This window comes from Vidua macroura, chromosome Z, assembly GCF_024509145.1.
Source record: "Vidua macroura isolate BioBank_ID:100142 chromosome Z, ASM2450914v1, whole genome shotgun sequence".
NCBI lineage: Eukaryota > Metazoa > Chordata > Aves > Passeriformes > Viduidae > Vidua > Vidua macroura.
In genome coordinates, this window is record NC_071611.1 from 57,355,282 (window position 1) to 57,374,244 (window position 18,963).

The following is an 18,963-nucleotide window of genomic DNA, read 5'->3' on the forward strand; positions in this document are numbered from 1 at the left end:
GTGTAAAAGACATCTCCCTAGAACACTCAGGCATGGGAGACTTTACAGACTTTATTTTGGAGAGCATCAATGTCTACAACTACAATTTCTCCTAGCATCTATGACAGGTTTTTGTCTCAGAATTCTGCCTATACTGTTTGAGTTCTTTGGTTTATCAGGAATTCAGTGTTCAGATCAACTTCTGTGAAAGTTGAAGCTGGACTGTGCAACTTTGCTCCCATCTCCTGCTTACAATGGAACTGTTCTGAACACCAAACAGGCTTTTTTTTTGGCTGACAAGATTTTGTGTTGCCACTCCTGCCCATGGAAATAGGCATAGAAAAAGCATAAGAATGTCTTCTGGTGTTGCCAGAGAGCTGGGATGAAAAGACCCTGTAAGTGAAGAAATATTAAATATTGAGTGATCTTGTCTTGAAGGGGTGATGAACTTGAAGTATGCAGAGGGATTATATTGAATAATAGAAGAACATATTTTACCCAAAATGAAATTATAGAAAAGCCTCTAAGAAAAACCTCTAGGAGAATGTATTAAGCCTTCTGATAATATACCAACCAGTAGTTGCTATATATATTTTAACCAGTAGTTAAAATTATATTTCTTTAATGTAGTTAATACTAAATTTGGAAAAACATGGCAATAGACTAATACTCCTGATTTGAGAGCAAACAGTTTTGCACAAGATCTTTCTTTTTAAATATGCATATCTTTATGGCTAGAGACAGTAAATTTTACTGTATTGAAGAGGCACCACATAGTGCAAGACTTAAGTATGGTGCTGGCTCCAAAGCTGAAAGAATGACAATTCTGCCTCTGACCAAAGGTCATAGCATGCAGTGTCTGACAGCAGCTGTTAGCAGAAAAGGAAAAGTTGACAAGAATAAGTCAAGTGATAGGCATTCCTCAAGTTTAGGTGTCCAATGAGGTCATCAAGCAGAAACACTAGATTAAAAAAGTTGTATTATGAGGAAGTTCCATATTTGATTTCTCTGTACCAGTTGGAATGTGTATCTTTTAAATCCATTGAGATTATGTGAACACTAGGAAAACTTTCCCTCTCTTGATGTTATTTAATTCTGTAGCTCTAGATATTTTTCCCAGGACTTTAAACCATTAAAAAGATGAATATTCCATACTTCTCCCACAACAGAGAAATGAATTCTCTTAAAGTTAAAGCCACTTTTTATTTTATGAATTCAGTACTGGAAAACTGAAATCCCTGATGTGGCAGTGTTGGAAAGATTATCATTCAAAATAATGGATAAACCAGACAATTTTATGAAGATCTGGCCTGATTTTGTAGCAGTGTCATATTAGCTGTTAGCCTTGTGGCAAATTACTGCAAAGATATTGATTTTATTAAAAACTAATACTATTTTTATGGGATGCTACTTGTTTTGATCTAATTTATGGTGCTTTCAATTTTTCCTTGGACATGTTACTATAGGTCTCTATGTATTTCTTTACTAGTCAAAAAAATATTGGTTTACTAAAAAGTTAGTCCTCAGATTCATTGAAGAAAAGTACAAAAAGCTTAATTTTGGCCAGCAGTGCTTTATGCATTTAGGTATGGAAGTGAGAGCTGATGTTTTTTTGACATCTAATGTACACACATACCTTTATGGTAATCTTATTTCCAGGTATTTTCTGCGTAATGGACAAAACACCTGTATCTTGCATTTTTTGGGTGGTGTCCTCCAATATCAATAATGCTCCACGGCACATCATGTGCCTTTGTGGAACAGGAAGCATTTTACTGTAAATATCTGTTCATAAAGTCAGTTAAAGTAAGATGTGTAAAAATGTGTTCCAAAATGCATGTCTAGTTCTGCCAAGAACATAAATTAGCTTGTGTGAGTAATGTAGGTGTTCGTGAAATGTTCAATAAAAACTGGTAGTCTAGACATTTTATTGCTTGCAGCAGCTTTAGTGAAATCCCTTCAAAATACTTAGAAAATGTTAGAATCCAAGATCCATCTAAGCCACAATACTTCTATTGCAAATGAGACAAAGGAAAAGCAATTTCTGAATATTAAGTGGGGAGAATAATATTTTTAAGTCGACACTTTGGCTTTAAAATATAGAGCTGAGATTCATAGGGAATGAATCACTAATCTTTACCACCAGTAAAGAGCTAAATATCTATTCATAGTTGCCAGACTGTGCATTTTCCTTGGCCATTGCAAATCTTATTGCTCTATGTAGAAATGTTTGCTTAAATATCCAACTAGCCATGATCACAGGAAATAACACAAACTGGGCATGTGATTATTTCAATAGTGGTATTATAAACAACTTCCTATGTGTTTTCAAACTTGAATTTTTCTGCTGCATTCTTCTTCATATGATTACTGCTGCAACCAGTATTAAGAAAATAAAATTTCTAGTAAACTACCTGTTTTTTTCTGATTTGGGAAGTGCCTGATTCATTATTTCAAATCAAGTCTACAGACTATAAAACTCAATATTTTACCAAGAGTTATTCAAATAAAACACGGTCAGCTTCAAGCATGATGGGGGTTTTATGACTTTTGTGAAGATTAAATGTTTTTTGAAGCAAATCTTGTCATTGACCTCTGTCAGGAGTATTGGTAAGAGTTTGATTGCTCACTATAGACTTTCTGCTTTTCGATCTAGGAAAAGGAAGAACATACCAGCTGTTAATAAATTGTTCATTTTCTGTGTCTTGGGAGAACTGGAAATCTCCATGGTATTAAAGGACGGTGCTTCGCAACAGGATTGGATTTGGAGACATGTTCAATTACTTTGATACTTTCCTCATAATTTTCCTGATAAAATGGTTCTCTAAATGCATTGCAATGTACATCAAACTTTGGTATGTTTATGTTTTACTGTTTCAAGGCTTTTACAATGCTTTCATAAGGGTACAAGTCTCCTTCCTATTACTTTTACAGGCACTTTACTACTTACCAGCTTCCAGCAGAAGTCTATCTTCCCTCTGAGGATTTAAATTAAAACGTAAAGGCTTTTAAATTTTTTTCTCTTTCAAGCTCATAAATATATTTATTTCACAAAATATAATTTTGTTCATTAGAGATATATAATCAAAGAAATTGCTTAATGAAAAATTTTTCCCATCTGTACAGCTGTGGAGTGTATCCTTGAATGTTACTAAAAAGGCCAATTGTGACATAATTCAGACAAGATACCAGACAAGAAAAGTAATATAAGCTCCTCTGTTATTGTTCTTATGAAAATTGGATTTTTTCCCACATTTCAATTTTCCCACATTGCAATTGCAATTGCAAGTTTGACTGCATCCCACTAAGGGAATTTGTTGGGATTTTTTTTTTTTATCTCCCCTCTAACAAGGAATGAATCAATAAGAAATGACATCCAGTAGAGTATCTTCTGAGCTTCGGAAATAAAAAAATTGCTTTACCTGAAATTACTAGACTTCCAGGATGAAAATGGGAAAATTTCTGTACTTATGACCATAAGTATAATTTGTACAAAAGGAACTAAGCATTCTTGACAGCACGTCTTGTGCCTTTTGTGGTTGTACATTTCCAGGTAGCTCTCATATCAAGTAATTGCAGCAAGGAAAAAGATAAATCCCTGTAGAAGGAGGCATAATGGAAAGCACATAGAATGAACATGGCTGTCTATATGTTTACTGTTTTCCATCTGAACCAGCTGTGATGTTGTGGTTTGATAAACATCTGGTACTTTTTTTGGATGATTTTTACAAAGTTAATAATGTACATATGTAGTAATGTATATGGGCTTATGAACCTCCACATCTTTTTTTTCTTGTAAATTTGTTTTTTTGCATACTGTTGTTTATGTTCAAAAATTGAAAGATCTTAGTGCCTGTCTGTATTTTTGTTTTCAGAGAATTAAAAATAAGAGGAGAGAGGACCATTTACAAAATGATTTTTGTCTGCTGTTCAGTTGACATTAGATCAAGACAATCTGCAAGACAAAAGGATGGAACATGAGTCACTGCTTCAATAACTCCTGAAGAACATTCAGATGCTAATTTTAGAGAGTATATAACATGCAGTAATAAAGGCATTAGATTAATCATAACAGGGAATAATATCTGATACATAACAGGGAATAATATCTTTGAGATCATATTTTATCTGATGATCTCAAACTACCTTACTGATATTTAATTATTGAACTCCCACAACATCCTAGAGAGATGGGTAAATATTAATTTACCTTCATGAGATAGTTGTCATGGTTTAAGACCCACTGGGGCAAATAGGGACCACACAGTTGCTTGCTCAGTTCCACCTCTCCATTCCCAAAGGAATGGGAAGAAAAATCAAAAGTAAAACTTGTGGATTTAGATAAGAAGAGTTTGACAATTGAAAACAAAATAGAATATAATAATAATAGTAAATATAAATGATAATAAAAAGGGAAAGAATAAACCCCAAAAAAGTGATGCACAATATGATTGCTCACCACACACTGACCAATGCACGACCCCAGTCATTGAACCTAGACCTGCCTCCTTTCCAGGTAGTATCTCTAATTTTTATACTGGACATGACATTTGGGCCACCAGTCCTCATGCTTCTTCACAGTTTTTCTTTTGTGTACCTCCTAACTGACAGGGCATGAGACACACAGACACCGAACTATAATAATAATAATAATAATAATAATAATAATAATAATAATAATAATAATAATAATAATGTCTTTTATTTAGGCTAAATATGACAAATCAAACACTGGTGTTATCTACATTTTTCCCCTTCTGAATCCAAAACACAATAATGTACCAGCCACTGAGAACAAATTAACTCTATCCAAATTGAAACAAGGGCATTAATTCACTCTGGAAGAAGACTTGGAAGAAGCTGTAAGAGTTCTATAAATCTTTTTATGATAGTTTAAATATTCTCAGTTAGGCAATCTTGACTTTCAGTCTTTTATTATTTTTTATTTATGTCTCTTAAAAACTCTTGTGGAATACAAGACTCTTGAAAAGGGGAAACTAACTGAAACCGTGATGGAAAATTCTTTTAACAGCTGTAAGGTTCTTGATCTGTTCCAGCAAATGTGAGGATTTTGCTGTGGTATAAGCTTGGAAGCACCTGCCTTTGTTTTTGCAATGTAGTCTTCTCCACTTGTATTTCATAGGCCAGAGGCCAGACAAAATCCAGTTATGTAAATAAATTGTAGTATCTTGAATCATGCCAACCTACTTATCGAGATGCTCATCAAATATCAATACAAAAAAAATTATGGAGAAATTTATTTTTCAAAATGTTTTTACATGTTTTTTCACTTCAACAGCTGTCATAATGGCTTAGATATGGAGTTGGATACACAGTCAAGTTCAGAAATAAATTCCACTGCTTGCAAGACTGAAAACCTGAGAAAGCTAGTTTGTACCTCTGTTTGTTCATACAGTTTTGGACAGTAGGAAGGTGGGACTGAAAGACATAATATTGAACAATGTAGGAAGACTGGGCACCACATTTAACAGGAAGGTTAGCAAATTCACTTGCACAGTCCCTGTCCAGGCTCCAGTTTCAAATGCTTAGGTATGAACACATGGGCTCAGAATTTTCTTCACTAGGCCCCAAACTAAAGAAAATAGGGGAAAAAAAAAAAAAAAAAAGAGAAAAAAAAGAAAAAAAAAAAAAAAAGAAGAAAAAAAAAAAAAGAAAAAAAAAAAAAAAAGAAAAAAAAAAAAAAAAGAAAAGAAAAAAAAAAAAAAAAAAAAAAAAAGAAGAGCTCTGAAGTTTGCCACAGTAGCTTGGAAAATAAAATTCTTTGCAGAAACATTTTGGGTTTTTTCACAGGTGGAGTGATAAATACACAGTGATGAATACACTGGATTACATCCCCCACTCCAAACACAGCCCTTAGCCCCAACGTCCTATAGAACTACAACTGGTTAATTGGAAGGTAGGTATTAATGTGTTGCATGCCAAATGTGTCTGAAAGATGCATTCAGCCTCCCAGTAAAAAAGAAGTTACCCATTCATGCCTTGAAGCCTGAAACTACCAAAAGATGAATATTGAGTGCAAAGAAGTGAACAAGGACGGATGATTCAATTTATACTGTGGAGGTCTTAAGTGTACCTTGAATGTTTTTAGACTTAGGTTCAAACCTCACTCAAGTAATCCCTGAAAAAAAAAATCTGGTGTGATTTCAGTATAAGAATTTATGGTATCTTTGATGTTATAATAAAGACTGTAAGTTTTTTATTAACAGGAATTACCATACTGAGATAAGCATTAATGTACTTTGCAAGAACCATATGTAACAATCCTGAAGCTTGTCACTACTCACAGAATGTCTGTGAGTATCAGTATCTGTGAAATCAGAATCCATCTGATTTCTCTAAATATTTAAAATGCCATTTTAGTAGATTGTGCATGTTATATGGATTTACAAAATAAGACCGAAGCTTATCCAGACTATGCATTTCTATGGATAAAAAGGAATTTCAGTTGTTCAGTTCTAGCAGAAGTTTGTATTTTGTTTTGTTGGAAGACACCAACTTAAAACTCAAAAATGAAAACACAGGAAATTTTTTCATGCTGATCAGCAGGTGGCAAAATTTCATAAATCTAGGAAGAGCTATACCTCAATGAAACTAATTTTTATATTTAAAGAGGAGGAAAGTCAGGTTTTTCAGTGAGACTAATCTATTAGCGTACTTATGAAATATGGAAGAAGCACGCTGAATTCCTCCTCCAAGTAGCTATATGAAAGAATTCCTCCTCCAAGAAAGCTATATGTTTTCTACATAACAAATATTTTATGAATAACAGAGTTGAGTTGCTCTTGAGAAGAACTCTTAAGCAAATGATCCCCATTGTCTACAGTGGATACAATTCTGTAGTCTACAAGCTTTTGGCCAGCACAATTTTGCTGCACCATAGTGCAGGTGAAATCTATTAATAGGTTGAGGAAAACATCAATTATGCTTTAGCTGATTATGTATATTATAATAATTAGCATAATAATAGAATCAAATGCACACTGTAACTTTTTACTGAGGATATCTTTCTTGTAAGAAAAAAATGAAGACCGATGACATCAATTTTGACTTGCAACTTCTCTAGCAATAACTCATTGTCCTGAAAATCCTGTACAACTGAAAGCGAAAAGAATGGTATATTCCATTATACCTGACTTTAAAGCTGTAAGGAAGAGATTTATTTTGTATTTTCCTTTCTGGGAAATTATGTTTAACAAATTGTGATTTTGAAGAAAAATGGTGGGGTTTTTTTTGTCTTTTTTTTTTTTTTTCCAATTAGAAACAACAAAAGAACTCTGAACTGTATTAGGAAGTGTTTTTGTCCGCCAAATACTGCTTTTTTGCTTTTCTAAGCCAAAGACTTAGCATCCAGTGATTCTTAAGATCAATGACATATTATGTATGGAGAAGGGCTTCCAAAGAAATATTTAGTTTGAATGGACTCTTAGTACCATGACACTTCAGGGAACAAACTAAACCCATTTGGTTATTTTTACTTGCTTTGTCCTCCTCCCTTGACACTGTAAAAGTGTCACATGCTGTTCTCTGACAGGAGAGCCTCAGCTGACCTCTAATCTTGCAGTTGTGCCTCCACAGGTGGGTGCTCATACCTCTGTGAAACTCAAGAGGAGTCATCTGGACAGTGAGAATACTGCTGCTCATTTGCATGGAACCTGGTACTGAATTGGAGCCCCAGTTAACTCCTAGGTAAGTAAGTAATGAACAGCATCTGGTAGCTACCTCAACCCCATGGTGGTATTTATTGTGTTTCCTATCTTGATTCAGGTTTTTTGAAAGACAATGGCTGTTCTGTACTTTCATGACAATTGTTTTGCATTGAAGTTTCACACCTGGTGCTTTCTTTCATTTTATTCTATCATTTTTGTATTAAATTATTTAAAATAAGTTTTTCTTTTTTCTTTTCTACATCCTAGACACCTGTTCATGAAAGAGGAGGTCATGTCAAGTATATCCTGACTTAAATGAGTACTTACTTAACTAAAGCTGTCAAAGCATTACCCATTTGGGGCAGTTTCTGTTGCAGTAATTTTTTTTTTTTTTTTTTAGCAAGATATTAATTTATCTGTTACTCTCTGCTGGAAACTACAAAAAATGAGAATGATTGTCACTATTTTTAAGTTATTATTAATTATTTTAATTATTAATATTTACTTATTGTTTAATAAATATTTATTCTATTACTTATTATACCACTTAGATAATTGCACCATGTCTGCTTTGTTCATATTTTGATTAAGAGGTGACTGGCTAAGTAATGCCCATACTGTTGAACTTAGTGAAATAAATTGGATTGCTGTTGGAAAATGGCATCAGCTTATTTTTACTGAGTTTTGGCTATGTAGTGTTTTCTGTTCATATATTTAAGAATGTGTCTGTAGTGATTGTTATACCATGAAAGCATAGGAAGTACCATACGGGGATAGAAAAATATTTCTCATGAGATCTGGACTAATGTATAACTATCAAAACACAAATTAGGAACCTTGGAAATTAATCCAATTTTTGTACAATTTAGTGCCATGAGTGAACATGCACTATTGCTATTATATATGCAAGTATTGGAAAAAAGATCAATTCATAGAATAGCATAGGTTTGACACAAACCCTAGTGGTTATAATCTCAATTCTCTGTGATTATGCAAATACAACCTCACATGAACTTAAAAGTAAATTTTGGTGTTATATGTCCACACAAAATGAAAATTAAAAAGTTCGTTCACATTTCTATGGGGCAAAATAGTGACTCACAGTAAGAAATGAAATCAATTAGCATACTCTATAAATGACTAATATTTTTTTCCAGGGGTTATATAAATATCTCTTTTCTAATTGGCTCTCCTGTCCTTTGAGAAAGGGGAGAAACTTACTGTGCCTGGGCTCCCTCAGGATTCCACTTGCCTAGACTGGTATCCCAACTCAAACAAGGGCCCCTGGGGTTACCTGTGAAAAAATACAACAGAAGGACAGATGTTTATGGCTACAACTTGTTAAGCCTTCAGGGTTGAATGGCTCTGCATCTGATGTGTCCTTCTGAGTAGGTTTAAGATGTTAGGGAAAAACTCTCCCAGTGATCATACTGAAAGGAAGGCAATGGTCAGTCATAGGTGGTGTATAGGTGTACATGAACCCATTGTCTATCTCAGTTTGACAGTTTTGTATAGTGGCTCTTACTTTCTTTATCCATCCCTTTACTCCCTCTCTCTGCAACCTGATCTCTTCTCATTTTGGTATATTTAACATGCATGTTTCAAACAATTTATACCTTTGACATTCTCTTTGGTTCTACCAAACAAACACATATATATCTATAAGAATGTACTATATAAATCAGGGACATTCAAGAAACTTGTGATGAGAAAGGGAACAAATAAGATAAGATAGGTAGCCAGGGGAAGATGTGTTCAGCTGAATCAGTGTGTGTCATCATTTTAGCCACGAAACAAGGGTCTCATAGGTTAATTAACATCAGTTGTCAGGTGTAATTTTGACAAGTTTTTCTCTTGTGGTGTATTTTTATTCATATCCATAAACTTCCAGTTAGTTACACCTGAGTTTAATTATAGTATAATTATGTACTATAATTATATACTCTATTTATATAATAGAGCTTATATTATTATGTATTTCCAGAAAGAGCAGGAGGCATCTTTTTGTTTTTCTAATAGTATTAAAGAAGCTGCTTTATGACACATCTTTGCTGTATTTACCTTTACCTAAATATACCTCAGATGAGATTTCTGCTTAATCTGTTCACTGAATGATTGTTGATTATTGATTGATTATTTGTTTCCAACAAGGAATTGTTAAGTGTATGTACTAACTACAGTGGGAATCAGATATTACAGTACTAATTTGATATGAAAAGCATTTTTTGGCGATATAGTGAATGCAGGACAGTCTGTGGCATCCAATTAGTATTACAGAAATCATACCAGCTAACATTAAGAAGATTAAAATACATATCTATACATTATAAACTAAAATAGAATGAATCCTAAAATGAAGACTGTGCAATTTTTTTCACTGGTTCTGTATTGAATTGAGAGGTGAATTGAGAGGCAAATTGTAAGGCAAAATGTGTTTCACAACTTTTTTTTTTCTTTTAAGAAACCTTTGCTTCTAGTGTCCTCCAAACTTCTAAGAATATTGAAAGATATAGTTTGATTGCATAGAGCATCACAGAAGGATCTGACAGGCAATATTGCTGATTGAGAATGTATTAATCTGGGTGCTACTGGCAACTGGCAAGTATACATTGTGCTGGTTTCTAAAGTTCTCTTCCCCCCGTCCTTAAGGTTCAGATAGTTTTTATAGCACCCATGGCAGGAGGTATTCCTTAATTTTTTGTATTTTACATGTTCTTTTATTTGGAATAAGCTGAACAGGTAATGAAAAAGAAAAAAGGAAACAAACCCAAAAGCACAAGAAACGTATCTCTAATTTTGCCTACATTTCTGTTTTCACAGCAGTCTGAGTTTGTTTTTGCCTTGCTTTCTCTCCTGAAGGCTGGAAAAGTGCCAGTGATGCACGTAAGCCAGATGTTTGGAAGCTTGCAGAGCCAGCTACTTTGAAAAAGAAAAATGTTTGGGAGGGACTTCTCAAGGGCTAGACATTTGCTAATAAATGATGGAGCTCTTTTTCTCTGCAGGTGTTCCATTCTAACAGTAGGAAGATTCTTTCTTTAGTTTAAGGCTTATCTAGATTTAGCTGCATTCTTTTGTCCTCTGCACTAGAGATGTGTGCTCTGTGGATGATACTGTGTGCTTTCTATGTGTCCCTGCTGTCTGGAAAGCTAAATTCCTGTTATGTGTTACTGCAATGAACCATCCTAGACCAGATTTGCTCCTTAGACAGATTTACCCCTTGCTGAGTTTGTATCAAAAGGCCCAGTCTTACAAAATGTTAAATAAGCTCTATTTCAAAATCTAGGAAGTAGGACTGCTATCAGGCAACACTGGTAGCCATGCAGGATCAGGATCTAAATATGTGTTCTTGGTTAGAGAGTGTTTTTATTTCATTTCATCTTTAGATTAAATATAAACGTTTAAATAAATATCAGTGCTGATTGTTTACAACTTTCTCCCTACCATGGCTTTAAACATTTATTATTCTGACTCTTTTAAAATACACTGGCAGCTCTTTATGGCTATGTTAAGCAAACCTCTAGGGCAGGAGACAAGACAGGGTATTATTCTGAGATTAAGGAAAGAAAATGAGAAAGAAGCATATGAACAAAGGCAGACTGAACAGGAAGAGGATCACACTCTTTTTCCACTGCTGGAGGAAACCGCAGTCCCTATTGTGTGTGCTCTGAAAGTGATTATCTCCAGTCACTACTTCTCTCAGAGTCTAATCCGCTGATTCATTGGCTTTTTTTCATCACGGTTGGAAATGAGACATCAAAAAGCATTAATATCCATTATAGCAAAGATCCAGACCAAAGGGACCATTAGCTTATCTGTGTAAAATATTTGCTGGACAATTTTGTTTCCCAAGCACATTTTGAGGTGATAATTTACTATTCTCAATGCTTTCATTTTGCAAGGGACTTGACAGCTATTGTGGAAATGAAATGTATCTGGCACTGCAACTTCATGTGCTATCACTTTGATTACATTATATATATGCATCCAAGGATTTTGATTGTGGAACCACAGATGTCTGGGGCTTGGCTAATAAAAGACAGAATTGTCAGCTGCCCTGTGTCAAGGATAACTGTCTCTCCCTGGGAAGCAGAGACTGAAGTGCCAGACTTACGTCCTTACACTGTGAAGTCGCTAATTAACTGCAACACCCAGAGTGGGCCAGAGTGAAATCAATATATTAAGCCCCACTGATGGTAAAAAAATCCTCAAATCCACAGTAATTTAGAAAAAGGAGCAATGGATTAGTATGAAAATACTAAAATTTATCCCTTTTCTTGGAGGCTGTTCAATGCTTTTCTAAGATTTTGATAAGAGTAATTTTTGTTTCTCTGTATATCACAGGACTGTATACTACCACACTGCTCCATTTATCAGCCTATTAAACTGAATTACTTGCTTAATTAAATATTCTGTGCAATAGCAGTACCTGATGTGCATAACAGATAGCAGTGCAGAGAATGTCACAGTGCAATACTGGGCTTTAATTTTTGAATAGTGTTGACTGGGCTGTCCAAAGTCTTGCACCAGGACTCAGTGCTCCTCTGTGCTAAAAGGCATTGTTTTCTCCCCACTGCCCCAGACTAGAGCTGCTTCCTTTCCTTTCCACCTCACCAACAGTCTCACACCACCAAGGAGCCCAGGCAGGTTCTTCAGCTACTCTGTCAAAAGCTTTTGTCTGCCATCAGGACAGATGGACAAAATGCAAATGATTTGCAAAGAATTGTCTGCAAATTGGATCTTTAGATTAAAGGTGTTTGATTATCTACTCTAATGCTAAGAAGAACAACAAAAAAACCCTCACAAATACCAAATCTGCTTGTGTTCTGGGTCATTCTGTGTGAAATCTAGATCTGTGGCTGAGAAGGAGCACCTGTTCCTTCTGCTTATACTTGCTACCTATACCCTCGTAAAACTTTTTTCTGTGTTGAGTGTCTTAGGTGCAATTAACTCTGAACAGTGTGGTTTCTCCTGGAAGGCAATTAAAGTGTTTGATAAATCAAAAACTGCAATGATTGTAGGAAGCATGTGTGGACAAGACTCACTCCATTTATACCTTTTTATTAATTGATTCTGTGGGTGAGTGGTTGGATACTTCTAACGCAGATTACAGTTTGCAACGTTGTGTGAAGCAGTGGCTATTTTTTTTTTGCTAATGCAGCTACATTCAGCTCTAGATGAAGAGGATAGCAGATGGACAGTATTAAACTGTGTAGGGAACAGCAATTAAATTCTTTACTGTTTAATTATTATGGCTATAGTTTTCTAGTTTATTCTGCAGCCTTTTTATCAATTTAAATTCCTCAGTGTTGTGATTATTGTGTCACTGAAGATTGCCTGCATACAAGTGCAAGATAATTTTACCATTTGAAACTTCTATTTCCTGTTGCATTACATATCTTTTATCAGAGCATCACACATACACAAAATCTGTGGCTGTGTCCTGCATGTGGTAATCTGCTTGGCCACAGAAGTTGGCACTACAAACATCTCAACCAGCAGCTCTGCTCTGTGCACTGGATATTCATTTAAGTTGTATTTAAGATATATTTGATATGTTGAAAACCTTATGGTTTTTATAAGGGCAGTTAGCTCAGTGTGAAATCTCAGTTTCATCCTGGTCAGCAGCCCCCCTGTGACAGGGAGGTCTTGTTAGATCACCTGTCACTGGGGAGATTTGCACCTTGGGAGATTTGCCAGTGCGGAGTACAAAACCTTTCTCAGGAACTGGCTGTGGAATATCTCGTCTGGAAAGAAGAGAAACACGACCATTTTCAGAACTAAATCCATAATTAATTTCTTTCATTTAGACTCTCCTTCAACAAAATTTTTCATTCCTTTGCCATCTATAGGTGTGGAAGCAGATAGGGGTCTAACACCACATACTGTCTTGAACATTGGTGCACAAAGCATCAACATGCACCTATGCATCAATCAGCCTATGTCCCAAGGTGGCAGAAAGCAGTGTTTTAATGCTAAAATGACAACTTGAGATACCTGCAAAATTATTTATTAAAGTAAATTTGGCACACTAGATAAGTAGAGGATAACATCCCATTATGTGTGCATAAATCAAAAGTAATATTCAGACTCTGTTTTTTCATTGGGCCACTTATTAATGAAAACATGAAAATCTGCAAAATTGCATATACAAAATGATATTTTAATATCAATATCATAATGGTTATTATGGAAGTCCATTTCCAGGAGAAGCTGTATTTCTTATTAACAGGGTATAGGAATCTGTTCTGATTGCTCTACCATCAGTGGAAAAGAAAGGTAGGTCAGGGTAAAAAACCCAAAAATTTCAATTACATTTACAGCAGCAGCTGAAGGGGAACAAAATCAATGAAAGGAGCATACTTATTAGAGACCTGCAGTTGCCATAAAAGTGGAACTAAATCACACTGACAGTGTCTGAACTTCAGATAAATTGCTTTGAATTCAGAATGGGAGCCTGGAGAAATAATGGAAATGATATTGCAGTTGTTGAAGAAAGGGATAAAACTTTTTTTATATCTGTTACTTCTCTAGATTTTTGTAGTATTTCAGGGATCAAATGCTGATTTTTTGTTTTATTATTATTTTTTGTTTCTCTAAGAGATAGAACAGTGCTGTCAATCACCTTGGCACTGACTTGGTTAGACTATTATGTGGGTTTTAGAGATATGATATTTCTCTTTGGTAGTCATCCAAGGTGACCCGTAGTTAACTCTTAGTTCTTGTTAAAAAAACCCAAACAACAAAATAGAAACGCAAGAGAGATGAGATGAGATGAGATGAGATGAGATGAGATGAGATGAGATAGATAAGGTAACTACTTTGAATTTACTGTTTCAATAACTCTAAAATTCAGTTCAGTTACTGTGACATCTGCATGCAATAGAATCCTCTGCTGGTCCCTGTGAATTTCTTTTTCAAGGGTAGCTGCATTTTCCAAATTCAAATTCACTGTAGCTTTTGGTTCTGAAAGACTCAGAATTTAGCTGTCATATTAATTGCCTTAACTCCACAATTTACTTTCTGCAATACCCCCGAGAAATCTGCTGCAATCTAGATTTTACAATAATAAATTTTATAAAAATTCTTTGGTTTCTTCATGAATGGAAATTTTATACATGGATTTTGCTCATGATTCTTCTCAGAGAGCCCTGTGTTAAAGACCAACCAATACTTTTAAGTTACTTTTACTTATTCAGAGGAGGCAAATAAAATTGGGAAACAACCAGAGTGCATTGGGAGAGAAGTTTCTCCAATGCTTGTGCTTATGTTATGGAACCCCTTATACAAGCATTGTGACCTTGTTGCTGTGCTTTCCAGATTATGTATAATATTTTTGCTTAATTTGAAACACTATAGTTTGCTAGTTGTAATTTTTTTTTCAGTTTTGTAGAACATATCTTAGGTGCTGATAATTGCTAAGATATAAATATTTATAGAGTCATGAATTGTTGCTAATACCAATGTGTTACACAATTTTATTGATGAAAAAAGAGTTCATATACAGTTGCCCAAGGGCTTCACATTACATTTGTGTGGAAAGGACCTAAACTCTGGACTAAAATCCTAGCCACTCTACGCTGAAATGAAACTCAAAAATACTTCAGATATTACAATAGATTTCCTGATATCCTGCACCTGCAGTGCAAATTGAATCTGTGAATGTGTGTGTGTGTGTGTGTGTGTGTGTGCGCGCGCGTGCTGGGGATTCAGGAAAGACGTTAAAAAAAATTCTGTCATTCCATTTGATTTCCTTCAAGTGTTAGGGACATCTGAGTACTGTATGGCATTATTCATCCTTTGCTTCAAAGAAAAGAGCTTTTAAATCTTCTCTGAGTTTATTTCAGCTTGAAATTCAGTATGACAGACCCACTGCAATCCAATGTTTATTTCATTTCCTATCTTCAAAAATGTTGCCATTTAAAAGTCTTCCATAACAAAAGGCCTTTCCAGGTGTTAATTGTCTCAGACAAATGGGGAGAAGTGTACAAGTCTGTTTTGATGAATTATCACATATTTAGCAATTTCTAAGAGCCAAAAAATAATCATAGTTTCACCTGTAAATAAGAACTACTTCCTCATCTGGTACTAATAAAATTAACAATTCACACATGTTAAAGGGATGACATAATTGAGTAAGAGGTTATTGCTGAGACTGTGGAATAATTCACGATTTTGCATTGTGGATTATCTCCATGAATTTTTTTCTCAGAAAGGTTGATTTGTTTCTAAGTTGTTTTTTTTTTTTTTTTTTTTTTTTTTTTTTTTTTTTTTTTTTTTTTTTTGGTATGGTCATGTTACACAAAGCAAAGTTGGGTTGCTATGCAAGTAGTAGCCCAACACAAATGATACTGTCTCCTTGATGAAGAGCAAACTATTTAATACAATTTTGTAGGCTCCTGCCTAAAGTAAGATGTGGAGTTCACTGTGTGTGAAGGACTGTCTTCAAATTTGTGAGTGTGTGTTTGGCTGATAGGTTGAACAGTTTGCCTATAAGAGGGTATGTACTCACATACCATAGTTAACAATTTGCTAGAAGTAATACACAGTTTGCTTCCTCTGAACAAAATTCAATATTCCTTTTATTTAAAGGAAAACTATGTGCAGATATTCAGGACACTTTAATTTGGAATTAAAATCAAAACTTTGTCTTAGAAAACCTTGACTACTTGAGACGTGCCAGATGATGATCCATCTTTTGATATATACTTCTGATTCTTTGCATTCTAAATCAGTTCTGGCCTAAATTACTCAATTAAATATTCCTTAAATTTTTATACAGATCTGTTTAGGCTTTCATTTGTGCTTGATTTTTGGGTAATTTTTACATTTTTTGTGTATCCTTGCAATGAATTTGTATAGTAAAATATTTCACCACTAGCCTTTCATGTAGCTGTACTGTATGTCCGTTAAAGGCAAATATTGTTGAGGTTTTCAAGGGATTGTTTCAAGAGGTTCATTCTGGAGACACATTAAAAAAATATCTGGAGCTTAAAAAGTGGCATCTTTTTAGATCATATGAAAGAGTATGAAAGGGTTCAGACCTGTCTGCCTTCATCTTGTCCCTCAAAATTAAAGAACAGTTTCCCACACTGATATCTTTTATATTTTTCTGAGATTTTTCGGTGTTCTTCATTCCCTTCCCATACTGTTCCCATTTTTCATCTGGCAACAGAGAAACATAATAATAAACCATCGGTGTACACAATTATACACTGAAGACACAGCCATAAGGTTATCCAAGGGTAGACTTTATTAGGCTGACCCACTCTAAAAGCCAGCCTTAATGGATTGTATAGGCTGGAGAATTTGTTGATGTGTATTTTCCATCTGGAATACATAGCTGAGGTAATCCTGGAAGCAGATGGTCCTCAACCTGCTCATTAGAGAAGCAAAACAAGACAAGGGAAAGGCAAGGCAAGGTAAGGAAAGAAAAAAGGCAAGGCAGAAAAATGGAAAAAAATGGGAAAGGAAAGGAAAATGGGGAGCGAAGTTCTGGGAAGGGAAGTTCTGGGAAGGGAAGGGAAGTTCCGGGAAGGGAAGTTCCGGGAAGGGAAGTTCCGGGAAGGGAAGTTCTGGGAAGGGAAGTTCCGGGAAGGGAAGTTCCGGGAAGGGAAGTTCCGGGAAGGGAAGGGAAGTTCCGGGAAGGGAAGGGAAGTTCCGGGAAGGGAAGTTCCGGGAAGGGAAGGGAAGGGAAGGGAAGGGAAGGGAAGGGAAGGGAAGGGAAGGGAAGGGAAGGGAAGGGAAGGGAAGGGAAGGGAAGGGAAGGGAAGGGAAGGGAAGGGAAGGGAAGGGAAGGGAAGGGAAGGGAAGGGAAGGGAAGGGAAGGGAAGGGGAAAATACTTCTGTGATTTATGCATTGAATCTTCCATTTCTTTATTTTTTATTATTGCAAGGGTTTGGTCCATTTACATGGCAGATGGTCAGAAAGGAATTTCTGACTCTATTGCTGGAAAAGAGGCTGATGTGCAGTGGCTCATTAAGAAAAAACATTGTCATTAGGATCTTTATTCTGAAATGAAAAGTATCCTTTTGGTATGAAGACCAAACCCATAACTCCATGATAATAAAGAATGAAGGGAGACTAATGAAATCTCTGTAGATCACCAGCAGTGGAAGCAATTTGAGGCTGTAATGAACCCTGAAATGCTATCTGGCTTGCCATATGAAGTGATTTTTGACACTTAAAAAAAAAAAAAAGAAGAAGAAAATTCAGTCTATTAGCAATGCTTCAGAGACTAGCGATGCCTCAGGCTATGCTTCATTCTTCCTAGACGCACATTGTATATGACACCTTACAATTTAATGTTAAATAAACCATCCAAGGAATAACAATAAAATTAATTAAGGATATTGCTATAGTTTTTTCTCCTCCCATTCATTCATATAAAACCTGTTAGTTGGAAAAGTTGGAAGCACAGCAAAAAGCTGCTTTGATTTTAACTTCAGTTGATGACTGGTATGGATCACAGGGTATGTAGAAACCTTTGGTTGAACACCTTTATTGAAGTATTAAAAATAATCTCTCATTCCACTAAGCATTCCACCAGTGTTTTTTCAGTTAGATTCCAAGAGTGAAAATAAGAATCATCTACTCCAAGGAAAATATCTATCAGATAATTTTACATGCCAAATAAATGGATGAAAATTTAATGTGAGTCATTTTGATACAAATTTTCTTCTAAACATAGCACTGCACCATTATACTGTGTAGGAAGGGTTGGATGTGTTTTAGCACCATAGAAAACTTCCCAGTCAGATGAGGCATATGCTGTCCTCAGAACATATTTCTCTACTCTGTCTCTCTTGCAATGAATATATTTGAAGGAATGATCTGAAGATTTAATATATGACTCTGAGTACAGTAAGTTGAATTAAGTGAAAACTTCAGTTGCGTTGCCATATCTTATGAAATGGAAAGTATTTTGCATTTAATCCACAACCCCTTCCCTCAAATTTTATGGATTAAGGTAAAAATGCCTAAAATAAGTGAAGAATCTGTATCCTCCTGCAGCTAGTTTCTAAGAAAATTCTATCCTCCTCATCTGACACAAAGAAAAATTAAAATTAGGCTTCAGGAGATGGTCAGGATTTTTTTTTTTTTTTGAGACAAGACCCTTCAGATGTACTGAAATAGTGGAGGTTTTTTTTCTCCAGAAATGAATTTATCTATTTCAACAGAGTTCTAAATAATTTTACTTTCACAGAAGAAACAGAAATTGGCAGGGGTGAAAATACTTAAACCTGTATAAGCAAACACTTTTGATTAACACCTACTTCATGACTTAGCTGAAACCTCTGCTGAAAAACATTGCTTGGC